General features: G+C 40.5%; 1 protein-coding gene and 1 long non-coding RNA gene across 2 annotated transcripts in view; one reads left to right on the forward strand and one right to left on the reverse strand.

The window, feature by feature from the left end:
• Positions 1-19836, reverse strand: part of RGS6 (regulator of G protein signaling 6) — a 588332-nt gene that overhangs the window by 460526 nt on the left and 107970 nt on the right. The window lies entirely within an intron of this gene.
• Positions 19333-19836, forward strand: part of LOC309655987 — a 32975-nt gene continuing 32471 nt past the window's right edge. Inside the window, exon 1 of the long non-coding RNA XR_014261108.1 lies at positions 19333-19493. This is a non-coding gene — a long non-coding RNA (uncharacterized lncRNA). The remainder of the gene's footprint in view (positions 19494-19836) is intronic.

Consider the following 19836-nt stretch of genomic DNA (forward strand, 5'->3'; position numbering starts at 1 on the left):
TTCTATGGCTTAACAATCCAAGGCAGCTAGGCAGAAATTCCAGACACCAGAGTTTGCCAAAGTACAATATTATCTGGGGTAGCCACAGCTCTTAGTTATACATTATATTATAAGGTCATGGGAACAGCTGCCTACCCAAATTACTATTAGAGCTGGTATTTGGGGTAGAAAGCATCTACTGTAAAGAAAACAGGGATTTACTATTTGTCTGAACATCAATCCTGGTGCATTTTTCAGCGACTGGATCATCTAAGAAAATCAGAGGGCCATGAGACTAGGTGAATAAAGGTATTATTATGTAGAATCAATTTTTATTATTTGTTAATATCAGGAGGCCATGAATTGTTCACTGTGGCTGAAAATGAGTAAGATTTCAATAAAGGGAGATATATTTCTTCTACGTCTGAACTCAGAGTCTGATTCTATATGACGTTTGTCCTAGAATCCCCCTGTAATCAGCTACCAAATTCTGAAATAATAATAAAACCTGAAAAGTATAGTCATTAAGGGGTATTTCTAATGCCAGCATAACTCCTTGGAGTGGGGGATAAGGAAAAGAAGAAGTAGGAAGAGGAGGAGAAGGATGAAGGGAGAGGGGAGCAACTGTTCACACACACACACGCGCACACGCCACACCGCACATTGGAGCTTGTCAATCTCCTCTTCCCACATCAGCCAAAATAGGTTACTTACTCTTAAAACATAACACTAGGAGTTGGATCCTAGACTCTTCCTAATTGATGTCTTTATCACAAGCCATGTAAATGCTACACAATTAGAGAATTAAATTTAGAAATGAAATGCTTCAGGTTACCAAATATAAGATTAAAAATAGATACTGGACACGGGAATTTAAAAGCAATTAAAATAAAACGAGAGGTGTGTGTATGCGCCACACCTAAAAGTTCAACATTACAGTCATAATCAGGTAAGAAAAACAAAATTTAAGGAGTGAATCTGTGCCTAACACTAGCCTGGCAATTTGAAAAAAAAAAAAAGATACTCCCCTGGAGAAACGCCTACTAACATTTTCACCTGCGTAACCAAGAATAGATGATGTCATTGAGATTCTGGGGCACAAAAGGAGAGACCTAAGACCTCCAAGAACTTCACTGCCACCAGGCTCTTTGGAGAACAGTTTGAATTTCCCAGTACCCGCCCACCAACACACACAGACACACACCCACAAAGGTACACACACCACACACTCCAGGATATGCCCTAGCCCTAGAATGGTGACCACAGATTAAAACAGCAGCATTTGCTTTCATTCCTTAGAGCAACAAGACCTCTGAGAACACATCAAGATACTACGTAGATGAGCAGAAGCCAAGGCAGAAGCAAGTTGGCAGCTCACACCAGAACTGAGCACTGATCTCACAGACTTTTTTTTTTTTTTTTAATTTTTATTTATTTATTTATTTATGGTTGTGTTGGGTCTTCGTTTCTGTGCGAGGGCTTTCTCTAGTGGCAAGTGGGGGCCGCTCTTCATCGCGGTGCGCGGGCCTCTCACTATCGCGGCCTCTCTTGTTGCGGAGCACAGGCTCCAGACGCGCAGGCTCAGTAATTGTGGCTCACGGGCCTAGTCGCTCTGCGGCATGTGGGATCTTCCCAGACCAGGGCTCGAACCCGTGTGCCCTGCATTGGCAGGCAGATTCTCAACCACTGCGCCACCAGGGAAGCCCTCACAGACTTTTAAGCAGATAGAGTGGTCTGGTTTAAGTTTAGGTATTATCCTTACAGGAGCTGCTGGGCAGGGCTGACTTTCCAGCTTCCACTGCTACTTTCTGGTCTCCCGTTTAGTCTCTAGACCTGCTTCTGGGTTGTCTGTGTCTCACCTGCCTGCCTTCTGTAACCTGCTATCCACCTGCCTGCCTGAGTCTCACCCAGGTTCTGCCTGACTCTGGGCTCCTACAACCACATGTGCTGTTTGTGATTCTCTGTGTACCCACCAAGCAGTTCATGGGTTCAGAAACTTCACTGAAGGCTGGGGGTGGGGCCCACACAGAGGGTCATGTTCCCTCCTACTGGGCCCACCTCGGTCCCCTTGTCTCTCCTCTCTCCACTGTGCTTCAGAAGCAAATCAGCTCCTCTTCATCTTTCTGAGTCAGCCCTTTGGAGGTCCCATCTTCTACTTCAAACTGACTTACCAGCACATTTCTTCCAAACAAATAGATTAAATCTCCCTAAGAAGAAATCCTGTAATTGACATCTTTCTCTCCATATTTTTTTCTGAACTTTTCTTCCATGTTTCTTGAGTGACTGCTCAAATGTCATCTCCTAAGAGAGGCTTTTTCTGACCACCCTATCCCAAATCTTCCTTCCTCCCCATTAACTACTCCCTCCCCTGCCCCTATCACTTTCAATCTCCTAACCAGGTCTTCATGGCATTTATTACTCTGTGATGCTATTTTATGTGTGTGCTTATTGCCCCATGAGGCAAGAACTTTGTCTGATTCACACTCTCCCCAGAGGCTAAAACAGCGCCAGAACACTGTAGGACTCAATAAGTAAATTGTCAAATGCCAGTTATTTGATAGCCCATTGTACTATCAAATAATCTGTGTAACACAGAGATGAACTAGACCAACAGATAGTTCATGATTTAGTATAGAAAAAGAGACAGACACACATGTGCAGTAGATGGTGGGAATGTGTACCACAGGAACCCAAAGAATGGCATGTTAGTTTGGTATGGGTGAAGGAAATAAATAAGAATGGTCTTTCTATAGGAGAAGACTTTTTTTTTTTTTTTGGCTGCACGGCTTGTGGGATCTTAGTTCCCTCACCAGGGACTGAACCTGTGCCCTTGGCAGTGAAAGCATGAAGTCCTAACCATTGGACCACCAGAGAATTCCCAGGAGAAGACTTACGGACTGAATTGAAAGAAGTCCAGGATCTCAGTGGAGGAAATGAATTCTAGGTGGAGAGTGCTGCCTGCACAAAGATATGGAAACATGGCACCACCTGCACAATGGGAAGCTTCAAGCGGTGGGTACAGGGTGTGTGCAGGCAGGAAGGCCAAAGAGAAAACTTTTCAGGATGGAACTTGGTGCACATGGCCAAGCCGGTATATCCCAGGCTCTGACTAAAAAATTTGGTCTCACCAGGTCTTACCTGCCTGGACTTCTGTATCTTAGCCCTTAGACTTTCTCTTAAATATATTAAGATTCTGTTCTTCTTTCACTCGTATGGATTCCAATCAAGGCTGCCATGTTGCATGTCTCCAAGGGGCACAATTCATGTGGTGGCTCTGATTGACTTCTCTTCCTCACTTCTTATCTCAAATACAGACCTCTTTTTCTCTCATTTAATATTTATGTTGTGTTTATTCTTGGTGCCTTTGCCTTCCTCTTCCACTATTTTATGGTTCCTTTTGCTCCCCCCTCTACTGTCTCTGGTTGCCTTTTGATAACTTTGTACTATCAAAGGGTTGAGGGCTATCATATGTCCACAGTTTCTTGGCATCATCCACTTTTATATCTTAACAGGGTCGCATAAGCTGGAGTCATGAGAGACTATTATATAACCCTGAGTTACTCTTAATTAGATATGATTTAACTGTTCAGTTTGTACCAGAAACTTCTTCTCATGGTGTACAATGAAAGTTTGACTACAAATAATAAGCCACACCCATTGTGTACCTCCAAAGCACTTTACATATATCACCTCTAATCCACAAAAGATTCCTGCAAGATTCTAAGAAAAATGGGGTTCTGCAAAGTTAAGTAAATACCCCAAGATCCTACACAATTCAAACTTAGAACTTTCTGAATCCAAAGCCATGATCTTTCTTCAACACCGAGCCACTTCCCAAAGCAAGTTTCTGGTCCAGGACTGAGGTAGCAGAGAAGGGCCAAAATGCCCCCAAGTAACCTGAAAGTAGGGACAATTAGGATTTGGGGAAAAGGGGCAAAGTCTGGAGGGAAAGTTAAGGTGGTCAGAACCCCAGGTATGGTATCCCATGATTTATCGCTCTGCCTACTTTCCACCACCACCATCCTAGCCCTATCTATGTCTTTGCCTTCCTCTCCCTCCATCCTCCTGTTCAATCACTATCCTCCGCTGGTCCTTTATGGGTGTTTTTCTGTCCCTCCAACACATCAAATTCTTTCCTTTGCCTTCACTGTTCCTTTGGTTGGGAACGATCTTTCGTGATCTTGAGATGCCTCCTTTGCTTATTCAAGTGGCTCAGAGTGGCCCCTCTAGGTGACCTTCCCCCAGTGATTACTGCTTCAGGAGCACCAATCCTAAGTCATTCTCTACTTCATTCCTTTTTTCTTTATCTTCTGCTTATCTTTCACCAAAATCACCTATTTGTTTATTTCTCCCACCCACCCATGCCCCCATCCCCGTCCAAGTCCCCCTCACCAGACACAAACTGGAATATGTGGTTCCAGAAACCACTAAAAGGTCTCACATCCCCCTCTCTCCCCAGCAGTTGGCATAATGTCTGGCACAGTGTAAATACTCAACAACTACTGGACTTTTATGCCTCCTGAGAAGTTGGGTAAATATGCTGAATTTGCAATAAACTCATTTGGCAAAGGAAACTTCTCCAAAACTTCAAGTTTCTCTTAAATTTATATTTAAAAACTTGGTAGTAGAACACCCAGCACCCAGATCTTAGTTTCTAAGACCATTCTCCAATAAAAGGAGCCAAAATTCCTTAAAGAAATGGTAGATTGCAGGGCTGGGCAGATAACATACAAGATGAGCATGAGCATCCTCTAATGCAGGAAAGTAAGGAAGTGCTCAACACACACACACACACAATGACAGTGGTTTGTCAAAGGGACATAGAAGTCAACTGAAAGAACTCCCAGCAAGAACAACTGGAGCAACAAAAGAAAGTGGCATTGGAATTACAGCCCAAGGTAAAAAATAAATATTCATTTGTCCATACTGATATAAATAAACTGTTAAATAAATAAATGGTTGATAAATGGGGGAGGAGAGGCAAATCTCCCATGCAGAAGATCTCCAATTAATTTATGTAGCTACTCTGCCCTTAAGGAGAGGGAACATAAATCCCCATTCCTTAAGTGTGGGCAGCACATAATGACTTCCTTCCAAAGAGGACAGTATGAAGAGGGGGGATAGAAGTGTAACTTTACAGTGGAGAAACCACTATTTCACTATATTTCTGCAAAGATGTTCATAGCCCCATATTTATAATAAGCTCCCAAAACAGAAATATGAGATATGGTTATATGGTCAAATAAGGTATTAGAACAATATGTAGCTACTGAAAAAAAATCACTAAATGCTTATCAAGAAAAAAAAGTTCATTATATAAAGTCTGGCGATCAGAGAGTAAACAAAACTGTGTACAGAAAACATTTAAAGTTATATAATTTTGAACCCATCATACAGATACATACAAAATGTAAAAGAAATAATCCAAAATGTTATTACTCAGGTTGAATGGGTTACAGATGATTTTTAGAGAGTAATTATCTAATTATGAACTTAATGAATGTTTATAGTAATATATTATATGTAATACATATTACTATAATAAATGTATATAAAGCTATAAGCATTCATTAGATTCATAATTAGCAAAATACTAAAATTATTAAAGGAATTTTTTTTTACTATTAAAACTCTGAGAATATGCAAAAAATAAGCAATAAAGTCCTTCAGATTTTATAGTTTCAACAATATGATATTCTATTCTAGCACCATTTAAAATTTTTATAAGATAGCAGTAGTTCTACCATTAGTTACAGAAACAAACATGGAACCGTATCTCCTGGCTTTCAATACAAACAACCTTTCCACTGCCCTACACTGATAGACTCAAAATTTGATCTTCCTGGGATGTGATGTCAGCAAGATGGCAGAAAAGGAAGCCCAAGATATTATTTTCCCATAGAGATACTGACTTATCAATGGTCCAAAAGCCTTTATGAGCTCTCCAGAAACAGTTAAGAAGTACAGTACTCCAGGCAAACACAAAGCCAAGAATAGTCTCACCAAAATGGGTAAGAAAAAGCCATTGCATTTAACCCTCAATAGGCTTCCCTTGGCACAGATTAGTGTGGTCAGGAGAAAATACCCAAGTTGTGGTTCAGGAGGGAAAGAGAAGAGTAAAATGTAGATCCAACATTCTGACTTTCCAGGGGGCTACTACTGAGCACTAATGGGGAGCTAGCATAATTAGGATGCGTGGGGGCTAAGAACAAAGGAGAGCTTGGTGTCTTCTTGCTGCACCAAAGGACTTGCATGATTGCAGAGAGACACCAAAGGGAACAAGAGATAATGAGCTCTAGGAAAAGAAATCAGCAAACCTCTCTAATTGGGAAAGTATACACACAAGCCCAGAGAAGATGCATCCCAGAAAAGGTTGGAGGGGTCTCCAGATTCTCTAGCCAGACTGACTGGGGAAGATCTTCTCCTATATGAAGCCAGTCTGTAAAGACTAGGTGAGGTGGCTTTTTTTTTTAATGGCAAGTCCCAGCAAAAATAAAAAGGCATAGGAAGAAGCAGGGAAACACAGCCCAATCAAAGGAGCAAAATAAATTCCAGAACTGATCTTAAAGAAATAGAGATGTGGGCTTCCCTGGTGGCGCAGTGGTTGAGAGTCTGCCTGCTAATGCAGGGGACACGGGTTCGAGCCCTGGTCTGGGAAGATCCCACATGCCACAGAGCAACTGGGCCCTTGAGCCACAATTACCGAGCCTGCGCGTCTGGAGTCTGTTCTCCGCAACAAGAGAGGCTGCGATAGTGTAAGGCCCGCGCACTGCGATGAAGAGTGGCCCCTGCTTGCCGCAACTAGAGAAAGCCCTCGCACAGAAACGAAGACCCAACACAGCCATAAATAAATAAATAAATAAATAACTGATTGAAGGACTTTATTTGGAAATACTAATATATGTTTAAAAAAAAAAAGAAAAGAAATAGAGATGTACTGACTACCTAAAAAAGAATTCAAAATTACCATAGCAAAAAAGTTCAATAAGCTAAAAGAGAACACAGATAGACAACCAAATGAAATAGAAAAATGATGAATGAACAAAATGAGAATACCAACAAAGAGGAAGAAACTATAAAAAAAGAACCAAACAGAAATTCTGAAGCTGAAAAATACAGTAACTGAATTGAAAAATTCACTAAAGGAGTTCAACAGCAGATTCAATCAAGTATAAGAAAGAATCAGTGAACTTGAAAACAGGTCATTTGTAAGTATCCAATCAGAGGAGCAGAATAATAAAATTTTTTAAAAAGAAGAAGAAAAGTGAAGAGAACTTAAGGGGCTTATAGGACAACATCAGATGTACCGATAAACATATTATGGGAGTCCCAGAAGGAGCAGATGGAAAGGGGCAGAGAGATTATTTGAAGAAATAATGGCCAAAAACTTCCCAAATTAGGAAGAAAATAGACATCCAAATTCAAGAAGCTTAATGGACTCCAACTAGGATAAACCTAAATAGCCCACTGAGACACATTATAATCAGCTATCAAAAATAAAAGACAAAGAGAGAATCTTGAAGACAGCAAGTCAGAACTGACTCATCATGTACCAGGAAGCTCCTAAAAGATTATCAGTGAATTTCTAAGCAGAAACATAATAGGCCAGAAGAGAGTGGGATGATATATTCAAAGTGCTGAAAGACATAAATTGCCAACCAAGAATACTGTATCTGGCCAAAGAGTTGTTCAAAAATAAAGGAGAAATAAAAAATTTCCCAGGTAAACAAAGCTGAGGAAGTTCATCACCACTAGACCTGCCTTACAAAAAATGCTAAAGGGAGTCCTTCAAGTTGAAATGAAAGGATGCTAGACAGCAACATGAAAGCATATAAAAATATAAAGTTCTCTAAATATATTAGCAAATACAGAATACTGTATTATTGTAATGTATTAGAAGAAATAAATTAAGCAAAGTTGCAGGATACAAAAATCAACATACAAAAATCAACATGCAAAAATCAGTTGAGTGTCTATATACTAACAATGAACAATCTAAAAAAGGAAACTAAGAAAGCAATCCCAGTTACAAGAGCATCAAAAGCAATAAAATACTTAGGAATAAACTTAACCAAGGAGGCAAAAAATGTATATACTGAAAGCTATAAAAGATTGCTGAAAGAAAGTAAAGACAATACAAGTAATGTGAAGACACTCCATGTTCATGAATTGGAAGACTTAATATTGTTAAAATGTCTGTATGACCTAAGTGATCTATAGATTCAAAGCAATCTCTATCAAAATCCCAATGCCTATTTTTGCAGATGTAGAAAAAACAATCCTAAAAATTCATATGAACTCTCAAAGGAACTGAAATAGCCAAGATACTCTTGAGAAAGAAAAACAAAGCTGGAGGCTTCATACATCCCTATTTCAAAATCATTTTACATAGCTACAGTAATCACAGCAATATGGTACTCGCATAAATACAGACATATAGACTAATGTAACAGAATAGACAGGCCAGAAATAAACCCTATGGTACACACTCAGGTGATTTTCAACATGGGTTCCGTGACTACATAAAGGGTAAAGAATAGTCTCTTCAACAAATGGTGCTGGGAAAACTGGATATCCACATGAAAAAGAATAAAGTTGAACCATTACCTTATACCATGTACAATAATTAATTCAAAGTGGATTAAAGACCTAAATGTAAGAACTGAAACTATAAAATTTCTAGAAGAAGACACAAGGGAAAGCTTTATAACATTGGATTTGACAATGATTTCTTGGATATGACACCAAAATCACAGACCACCAAAGCTAAAATCGACAAATAGGACTACATCAAACTTTAAAACTCTGTGCAGGAAAGGAAGTGATCAACAGAGTCAAAAGGCAACCATGTATCTGATAAGGGGTTGTCTAGAATATCCAGAATATATAAATAACTCCTAAAACTCAACAACAAACAAATAACCTGATTTAAAAATGGGCAGATGACTTGAATAGAGATTTCTCCAAAGAAGACATGAAAATGGCCAACAAACATGAAAAGATGCTCAGCGTTACTAATCATCAGGGAAATGCAAATCAAAACCACAATGAGAAGTCACCACCCTTCAACCCATTAGGATGACCACTATCAAAAAAAAAAAAAAATTACAAGTGTTGGCAATGATGTAGAGAAATTGGAACTCTTGTTCGCTGTTAGCGGGAACGTAAAACGGTACAGCTGCTATGGAGGTTCCTCAAAAAATTAAAAATAGAATTACCATATGATTCAGCGATCACACCTCTATATATTTTGCACGTATATCCCAATGATTTGAAAACAGAATCTTAAAGAGATATCTGCACACTCGTACTCATTACAGGATTATTCACAATAGCCTAGAGGTTAAGCAAAATGTCTATCAGTGGATGAATTGATAAGGAAAAAAAAAATATATATATATATATATACAATAGAATATTATTCAGCCTTAAGAAGAAAATACTATCATATGCTACAATATGGATGAAACTTGAGGACATTATGCTAAGTGAAATAAGTCAGCCACAAAAAGACAATTACTGAATGATTATACTTATATGGGGTATCTAAAGTAGTCAAACTCTTAGAAACAGAAAGCAGAATGGTGGTTGTCTGGGGCTTGGGGGGGTGGGGGGAAAGGGTTCAATAGATACAGAGTTTTCATTTTGCAAGATGAAAAAGTTCTAGGGATCTGTTGCACAACAATGTACAGATAGTTAACACTTTTGTACTGTATACTTTAAAATCATTAAGATGGTAAATTTTGTTATGTGTTTTTTACCACAAGAAAAAAATGTATGAAAAATAGTTATATTGGTAATCAAAGATATGCCAATTAAAATGCTGAAAAAAATGCTGAAATACTATTTATTTTGCCTTTCCATTTAGCAAAGAAAAATTACCAATGATAGCAATAGGCAGTGAGTTGACTAACCCTGGCAGACCGACACGTTCATTGCTTTAATCTTTTTGGAAAGCAATTTAACAATACACAGAAAAAGCCTTAATAATAGCTTTACCATTGTATCCTCTGATAAAACCCTTCCCTCTCTCCCAATTTATTCATTCCTTCATCAATGAATATTTAGCATTTATTATGTCCCGATTATGAAACTTACAGTGTGGAGGCAGAAATTAAGTGCTACAAAGTAGGTGTACAACAGGCCATTAAGCTATATAACAGGGAAATTAATCTAGTCTGTAATCTATAAGAATTTAAGTACCCCAAAAGGGGGTAGGATGGAGGTGTGATAACATACCAAAATGTTCATTTCAGCATTATTAATAAAATATTGGAATTGGAAACATAAATAGAAGGGCGAACTCTGTAAACTAGGTATTCATGGGAATATTATCCCAATCATTTAAAAAAGTGCTTTCAATGGCCATTTGGGGTCGTCATTAGAGCTGTCCCCAAATATTTTAGTCCTCTTCCTTCTGGACACATAGTAGGATTGCACTTGTTCACCTTCTTTGAAGTTAGCATGGCCATGTGACTGGCTTTGACCAATGAAATGTAAGCAAGTGGTGTTTCCCTTCGAGGAAGAAGATTTTAAAGCTAGTGAAGAGTGACCACATTCTCTTATTTTGCTTTGATGACTGTGAATGCTTGTGTCCAAATGGAGCCTCCATCAGAGTCATCATGGATCCCTGAATTCATCATGGATCCCTGAATCTGAATGAACAAAGTTTCCCTGTTGAACCACACTAGACATGTAACAAGAGCAAAAACTAAATCTTTGTTGTGTTAAGTCACTAAGATCTGAGGAGCTGTGTCACAACAGTATCCAGACTGATGTAGTATCCCTACTCCATAAGAAAAATGCTAATTACATTAAATTGTAAGTATAAAAGAACACAATAAAAACTATATATGCTATGAGTATACCTCAACTTTATAAACATCTTATTCCTAGAAAAAAAGACTAAAAGTACACACACCCAAATATTAATAATGATTATCTTTTGATGGATATGTAGGAAATTCTTCCTACCTCTGTTTTGTTTTTTTATTATTTTTTTAACATCTTCATTGGAGTATTGCTTTACAATGTTGTGTTAGTTTCTGCTTTATAACAAAGTGAATCACCTATAGGTATACATATATCCCCATATCCCCTCCCTCTTGCGCCTCCCTCCCACCCGCCCTATCCCACCCCTCTAGGTGGTCACAAAACACCGAGCTGATCTCTCTGTGCTATGCGGCTGCTTCCTACTAGCTATCTACTTTACATTTGGTAGTGTATATATGTCCATGCTACTCTCTCACTTCATCCCAGCTTACCCTTCCCCCTCCCCGTGTCTTCAAGTCCATTCTCTACGTCTTTATTCCTGTCCTGCCCCTAGGTTCATCAGAACCATTTTTGTTGTTGTTAGTTTTTTAATAGCGTGCATTCATACATGATCTCTAATGGGTAAAATAACATTCCTTAAAGAGCATGGAAGTCACAAAAAATGTTCAGAAGGGAACTTTATCATGTAAAATTTGCAAACTGAAAGTTTTCCAGAAAGAAGAGATTATCCCTTCATATGAACGTGCTGCCTTGAAAAATGGGAGCTATCTGGCCAATGCTTTAATCTATGGAGTATATATTTATGCTTATCCACAAATTTACAACCTAACATTGTTTGTCCTGTATCCTGTGTTAACTAATCTCAAACCCTAGAAATTTTTTGTTGCTAAAGGTCTTATTTCTTATCCTTTCTAGATTCCCAGCTCAATACCCAAGTCCTATTCAGGCCCCAGAATTCATATCAGCTACAAATGAGCCCCATTAAATCTTGCTTTATTTAGAGAACACCACTGACCTAAAAAATAAGAGAAGTCACTGGTCAGGAAATAAACAACTCTACTTTGGGCTGTAGAGCCTATTCCCCAGGGAATCTGATTTCTACTGCATTCTCCCTGCCCCTTCACCATTAAGATAATGATATTGTTAACATAAGATGTTTCCAATTAAATTCCAATGGCTTAAACAAATATTATGTTCCACTTATCTTACATAATGGTACATAGTTTACATAATGGTTGAAAGACTCCTTCAGATGCAGTAAAAAACCTACATCTTTAACAAAAAGAAAAAGAAATCAGCTACAATTATAAAATATTTTCTATGAATCATAAAATTTGATCATTTTTTCTACCTACAAGAAACTCTGATTATGAAAACATACAACATAAAGCACAAATCCATACCATAATCAACCATGTCCATGATATGATCAACATTGATACCAAGCTACCTCTACTTTCCTTGGGTTAGTATTTGCATATTATATTTTTCCAACTTTTTATTTTTCAAAATTTTAATTCTTTATCTTTTAAATATATCTCCTCAAAGTTTTAAAACTCTGACAGTCTTTGTCTTTTAATTGCAACATTCAGTCTACTTATATGTAATATAATTACTGAAATATTTGGGTTTGTATCTACCATTGTGTGCAGTGCTTTTGTCCCAATGTTCAAATTCTCTTTCTCCTTCATTCCCATTGGCTTATTTTTAATTATTTTGTTCTCAACCTGTTAGCATGGAAATTATACACTCTTACTACTCTTTAGGGGTTATTCTAACAATTACAATATATGTCATTAACTTATCAAAGACTAATACTGACTTATATTTATACTTCTTCCCAGACAATGCAAAGACCTTAGAACTCCTTATCTTTTAACCCTCTAGAATGACTGAAGGACCAATAAACAAGATGAAGAATTAAAGGAAGAGAAAAGGCTAGATATTTTGCCTGTAGCTCTATCATTTGCGAGCAGACTGCTGGCCTCCTCAAGGAGGAAAAAAAAAAAAATTCCATCACTACTTAGACTTCAACACAAGCGCCTAGTTTAAATTTGATACACAGCATTCACTTTCAGTTCTGTAATGAGCTGGTTCTCATCACAGAAAGAATAAAACACTTGACCACCTTCTCCCCATCTTGAGGCCCAAGAACATCATTCTTTTCAAATCCAAAGCCCCTCTCTCTATCCAAAGAAAGAGAGAGGAGTGTTTTTCATCACATGAAGTTGGGGGACCCTTCCATGAGGCAATGCATTGGAGCTTACTTATCACATCATACCACTAGTTAGCAGGAACTAGGAAACACATTTCCCACCACATCCGCGGTTTGGTTCAGTTTCTGAGCCTGCAGCAAAAGAGAGCACTTATGGGTGCTGGATGCAGACTGTGCAAGAGGATGGGCCTCTCTGTAAGGACGAAACTTTAGAAACCCAGCAGAATAAGCCTCAGGAACTTTCACAGTAGTTCACATCAGTGAGCATCAGGTGATCTTGATACCTCCATAACCAAGAAATCCAGGAGTTGAATTACATTCAGAAGACACAGAGTCTGATATACATCAAAATACAATGATGGCTTCAGTTTTCTCACATGGCCAAGTGACAAGGTGAATGTATATCAGTAATCAGCAAGGCCACTATTATACAACTTCTGGCAAGACCTATAGTCTTTGGGTGACAAGGATTATGCAGCTGCTGCTGCATTTGAAACTATACTGTAGGTCTCCATGATAGAGACCCAGCTAGTAATCACTGCAAGAGGGATGATGAAAAACTGGTTCCTGCTACAGATGACACTTAATAATGTTTACAAGCACACTGCGACTTGCAAGCAATGTCCATATCCAACACGTTGTCCATCCACTGTTGATTATTCCCAATGACAGGAGATTCTTAACAAATTATAATCCTGACTAACTTATCAATGGAACCCCAACATCAAGAGCCAGTACGATGCTAGAAACTGGCTCATATGTCATAGGGATTCCACTTTTTTTTTTTAAACATGACTTGTGGACTAAATTCAGCCTGTTTTTTTTTTAATTTATTAATTAATTTATTTTTATCTTTTGGCTGCGTTGGGTCTCCGTTGCTGCACGCGGGCTTTCTCTAGTTGCAGTGCACGGGGCTACTCTTCATTGCAGTGGGTGGGCTTCTCTTGTTGTGGAGCATGGGCTCTAGGCGCGTGGGCTTCAGTAGTTGTGGCATGTGGGCTCAGTAGTTGTGGCTCGTGGGTTCTAGAACGCAGGCTCAGTAGTTGTGGTGCACGGGCTTAGTTGCTCCACGGCATGTGGCATCCTCCCGGACCAGGGCTCGAACCCATGTCCCCTGCATTGGGAGGCGGATTCATAATCACTGCACCACCAGGGAAGTCCGGGGATTCTACTTTTAATGACTCCAACCATTTAGGCCGTATTTCAATTACAACAGGACCTATAAATGAGGAACTGGCAGAAAGACTTCAAGAAGAGTACCTGTTTTTTGATTCACTAGAAGACCAAAAGCAACAATGAGAAGAGAGCGAGTCAACCCGTGTTGATTTTTCAACTATACCGTCTGAGAATTTCACCAGAGCCACAAAGCCAAACAAACATTAAGTCTTCTTTAGCTAGTTCAGCTACCCACACTGAATCACACGTAAGACCTCCATATCCATTACAGACATATTACAATGGAGCACAAACACAGCCTTAGAATAGGATCTCTCTGTGCTAATTTAAACAACAACGCTACCTTAGCAATGTGTTCCAGAAGGATGCATGTCCTTTGAAACCATATTATGAGGATATTTCTCCAAAGGTTTATTCACCGCACCTTGAAATGTAGCATTAGCAATGTTATTATGATAACAAACATAAGTCACTATCCACAGTATTTAGTATGTTTAAATAAATTCTCCTTTCAGAGATAACTATAAGATGTATTAGCTAAGAAGGAAGAATGATAAAGGGCTATGCTCTGGGCTCTACTAGTTCCTTGCTTGTCTTTTTATTTCCTGCTACTCAGTGTAACTGGTACTCAGGAATTCTGCAAACAACTGCCAATCTAGTGAGGGAGTATCCACAAACCAGACTGCAATTCAAATGTGAATAAGCAAAACACATCCCCAAGTGTCCAAGCAGTCTGGAGGTATGGCTGAAGGAATGGGTTCAGAAGTTGGGGCTGATGAAAAGGAGAATGATTTCCACCTGAATTGGAGTTAATGCTTTTGGAAGAGCAAAGCAGCCAGGAATGAAAGAGCAGCCTACCCAGCCCCACAAAACTGCCAGGCTGGCCTTGTCCTCCCACAGCAGTGTAAATCCAATGGCCTCGTCAGCAAAAGCCAGCAGCACCGGCACGCAGTCCCCCAGGGCAGCGGCAGTTCTCAAACAAAAACAATGAGTGCGTGTGACATTCATCTCCTACAGCAATTGAAATCAGGCTTCACGAATTAACAGAAACACTCCCAGCAGAAGATGGTCAGGTGATCTCACTGAAGCAACAACTGTGTAAGAGGAATAAAAACAGAGCATATGTCAGTCTTTTATGGGCATCTATCCCCTCTGTAAGAATGGTGATCAGGATAAATCCTGCTTGAGAAACAGACATCGAGCTTTACATGTAAGGACTAAGAAAAACAATTGGCTAACGTATTTAGGAGTAGACCAACCCCAACTTGGACTTGGGCAGGTTTCACAGCAGTTTGGGTCCTTACTCTGGCCACAGCCTCCCCAGACTCTGTACCTGACACAATAGAGCAGCTTTACAATGAAGTGAATCATCTCTTAGACCTGTACTTTTTTTTTTTTTAATTTATTTATTTATTCGTTTTTGGCTGTGTTGGGTCTTCGTCTCTGTGAGGGCTTTCTCCAGTTGCGGCAAGTGGGGGCCACCCTTCATCGTGGTGCACGGGCCTCTCACTGTCGTGGCCTCTCTTGTTGCGGAGCACAGGCTCCAGACGCGCAGGCTCAGTAGTTGTGGCTCACGGGCCTAGTTGCTCCGCGGCATGTGGGATCCTCCCAGACCAGGGCGCGAACCCGCGTCCCCTGCATTAGCAGGCAGACTCTCAACCACTGCGCCACCAGGGAAGCCCCCGACCTGTACTTTTTATATCACTGATTGCCTGTCACTGGACCCCATCAGTGGTAGAGAAATCACCCCATTTCTGGGACTCACAATGGGAAAGTGTGGGCAGGGGCAGCAGCACACAGTGGAGGGCATCCTGATTCACATGCTCAAGGTCATAAACACTGTGATAGACCTAAAGGATCTTCGGACCTAATTTCAGAACATGAGTGTGTATACACATGTGCAAACATGTGCACATCCTTTTTAAAGCAGAGGACGTGGTCCATTCCTGGGTAGTTTCCTGCTTTCCCACTGCATTTGGAGCAAAATCCAAACTCCCAAAGCCCTGGAGAATCAGCCTCCTCTTCTCCTTCTCAAAACACAGGGCAACCTCTCTTCCTCAGGGCCCCTTAAAAGCTCTAGGTCTAGATCTGCACATGCCTGGACCCCTCTCACATCATTCCAGTCTCTCCACAAACCTTCCCCCAACAAACAGGTTCTCCTGAGCTTTCCATCCTGTCATGCTCCTCTTACCTGTGCTATTTTCTCTGTAGCCAGACACTACCTGACATGTGTGTACTTGTCTGTTTTGTCAAAGGGCAATGAGAACACTACTCAGGGTCTGAAATCGAACTACAAGGCTGAATTTATTGCTCAGATAATACGGAAGAGCTGTGCTGGCCGAAAGGTCTCTACAAGCAGAACAGGTGACTGATCTCCTAGAGGGCTTTGGAAAGTGCGGAGCGCTGTGATTCGCGGATGTTCAGAGTCACTCCTGGGCTGACAACAGGTGGGTGCTCAGGTAAGGCTGATGTTGATTGACAGGTTTTCTGGAGAGCGTCCATCCCTGACTGGCTGACTTTCAGAACTGGGGAGCCAACACTGGTTGGTTTTAAAACCAGCTTTCACTAAGACAAGTTGGTGCAGACCAAGCGAACAGATTTAAAATTGGTTCCGCTGGCTACCTGTTACCATAGCTACGGAACAATCAGGCTTTTCCTAAGTTTGAGAGAACTTTTATTCTATTATTCTCTGAAGGTAAACTCCATTCAATTAGGTTTGCCTGTTTCATTCATCCTGTATCCCCCATATCTGCTACACCTGGCACATTCATGTTGAATAAATCAATCAATGGTTTGGGGCGGGGGGTTGCCAGATTACTGATAATGGGTGCTTTTATTTTAAGATTTGCCACTTTATTCTCACAGCACAAGATAGCTGTTAAGTGCATGGCTTTATAATCACACAGTCCTGGCTTTGAATTTTGGCTCTAACATTACCTAGCTTATGGCCTTCCTGAATCTCCATTTCATTAGTTGAAAGAAGGGTGGGAGGAAAGAATAACAGTATCTCCCAAGTCTCCTGTGAGGATTATGGAAACAATGCCCAGTTTCTAGCATGTTAAGTGTTTAAAAGCATAAATCATGTATATTACTACGTGGAAAATTTCTGAAAGGCTCAAAGAAGACATTCAAGACCATAAAGCCCAGGATGATCAGGTGCAGCCCTATGAAAAGGCATAGACTAAGGTCTGAGATAAGAGACTTCAGGAGGCGCTCCTGACTCCACATCCTCCCATCTCCCCTTTCCTCCAGCCCGCCCTTCACCTCGGTCCCCACTGTGATCTGGATTTCCACCTCCCTTCTTCCCACCCCACCCACCCCGACCCCACAGGCCAATCACTCCTGATATTCCCAACATTAACATCCCCCATGCCTGGAGATGGTTAACTGAGTTAAATCATCTTCTCCCAAAAGAAACACTATTTAGCAAGTGCATTATATTGATCTATTTATTTGATTAACCTTGTACAATTCATTGCAACTTGCATAGCAGAAACCTGAGACAGTGAGACACAGGACAGGTACGTTTTGAAGGGGGCACTCAGACATGAAGTCCTTGTATTCTGTTGCTTTGCCCAAGTCCAGTCCTGGCAAAAATGATCATTTTCTAGGTCTTCATAGGATTTAACATGCTCTCTCTCTCTCTCTCTCTCTCTCTCTCTCTCTCTCTCTCTCTCTCACACACACACACACACACACACACACACACACACACACACACAAGGACACATACAATCTCACTCAGCACCTCCATCCCCAGCTCTTGCCAATCAAAATCTCTAGTACCTTTAATTAGGTTTATGGGCACAAAGGAGGCTGAGTATTTTTTCCTTTGGCACTGTCTAAAAACTGACCACAGCTGAGTGTTTCTGCTCACACTGATGGTCAACTATACTCCTATAAGACTTGGCTTCACAGGATGTGGATTTTGCTTTATCGTTATTAAAACAATAATCGTTATTATTATCGTTACTGTCCCTGGACCTCAGACATACAGATACATGAAACTGCACTCACTCTATGTGAAATGCAATAAGAACCCCAGCAAGGCCTGAGTGAACTGATGAGGATGATTATAATTTTTGTGACTTTCTGTTTGAATTAAAAAAAAAAAAAATCCCACAAGGACTCAGAGGCAAAAAATATACAAATCAATTTTCACTGCAAAGTAAAGGACCTGTTACAGTGGAGGATTACTGGACTGAATGTCAATATTATGACATAGTATTAGTGTGTTTGGTAATTGCAATCATTGTTGCTTTTGTTGTGGTCATCCATTTACAATGCTTGGTGTCAGTTTATTTATCTCTTGTAAAAATAAAATACAGTGTGTGTGTGTGTGTGTGTGTGTGTGTGGAAAAAAAAAAAAAAAAGAATCCCAGCAAGGCCTGTGGGCAGCTGGCCCTGGGCTTGAGTCCTCTCTCCCATGGACTGGCTGTGTCACTCTGGGAAGGCTGCCTAAGCCTTCTGAGCTGCTATTCTGCTTTCTGCCCATCTTGTGGAACTGTTCTGAGAATGTGAACCTATAAACCACAGGCACAGCGTAGGGACTCATCAGGCAGCAGCTTAAAGTAGGCAGGGGTGCCGCGCACTTCAACCCACAGGCTGCCAGAGCTGGGTGTGAAGCCATAAATGACTTTGGGGGAGAATTTCAGAGAAAATACAGGATCCATGGGAGTAGACATTCTCCTGAAGAATGGGTCATTGGGAACAATGGGAACCCACGTGACAGAGCACAGGACTGGGGCGGAACTGGTCTCACATTCCAAAGTTTAGCCGTAAATGAAACCTGAAAGGTTTTTGTGGGCCTCCTGTGAAACTGACTCCAAGTAAAGAAAGTTGGTTCTAGCCACTTGTCTGAACTCTGCAGGCACATTCAACAGAGGAATAAGAAAGTGTGATGAATTGCTGGAGGGCACGCACTCGGGTGAGGGTTCCTTCTGGGTGAGACCTAAGGCTTCTCTGAAGCCTTCCACCCAAAATTCAAGATCTCATTTGCTCCAGCTCTTAGGAAGGCACCACCTGGTGGCCGCTACCAGAAATGACAGCACAGAATTAGCCTTAACCTCTTCCAGCAACAAAGTACTTTGTATTTTTTCACTCAGCAAATATATACACTACTAAACGTAAAATAGCTAGTGGGAAGCAACCGCATAGCACAGGGAGATCAGCTCTGTGCTTTGTGACCACCTAGAGGGGTGGGATAGGGAGGGTGGGAGGGAGGGAGATGTAAGAAGGAAGAGATATGGGAACATATGTATAACTGATTCACTTTGTTATAAAGCAGAAACTAACACACCATTGTAAAGCAATTATACTCCAATAAAGATGTTAAAAAATATATATATATGTATTGAGTCCTTACTAGGGGCCAGACAAGTGCTAAATGCTGGATGTACATAGTGTATAGAATAAAATTCAGTGGCAGCTCTCAGCGAGCTCATTGTCGACACAACTGCTGAGTAGAGGAGTTGCACGTAATCAGAAGAGTGAAGAAGACCAAGGTCTTGATCCAGCTTGGACCAAGCCCTCTAGTCCCCAGCCTCCCCCTCTATGCCATCCCCTCCCTTACCTCTGGAGAATTACTTGCAAATAAATGGCATTCCTTTGCTCCAGGGTCCCTAGGTCTTTCTACCTCATTCCTCCTGCCTCTATACCCATCTTTCCAATTGCACCGGACCAGCTCTCATTCC

This window comes from Balaenoptera physalus (genome assembly GCF_965194825.1).
Source record: "Balaenoptera physalus genome assembly, chromosome: 2".
Taxonomy (NCBI): domain Eukaryota; kingdom Metazoa; phylum Chordata; class Mammalia; order Artiodactyla; family Balaenopteridae; genus Balaenoptera; species Balaenoptera physalus.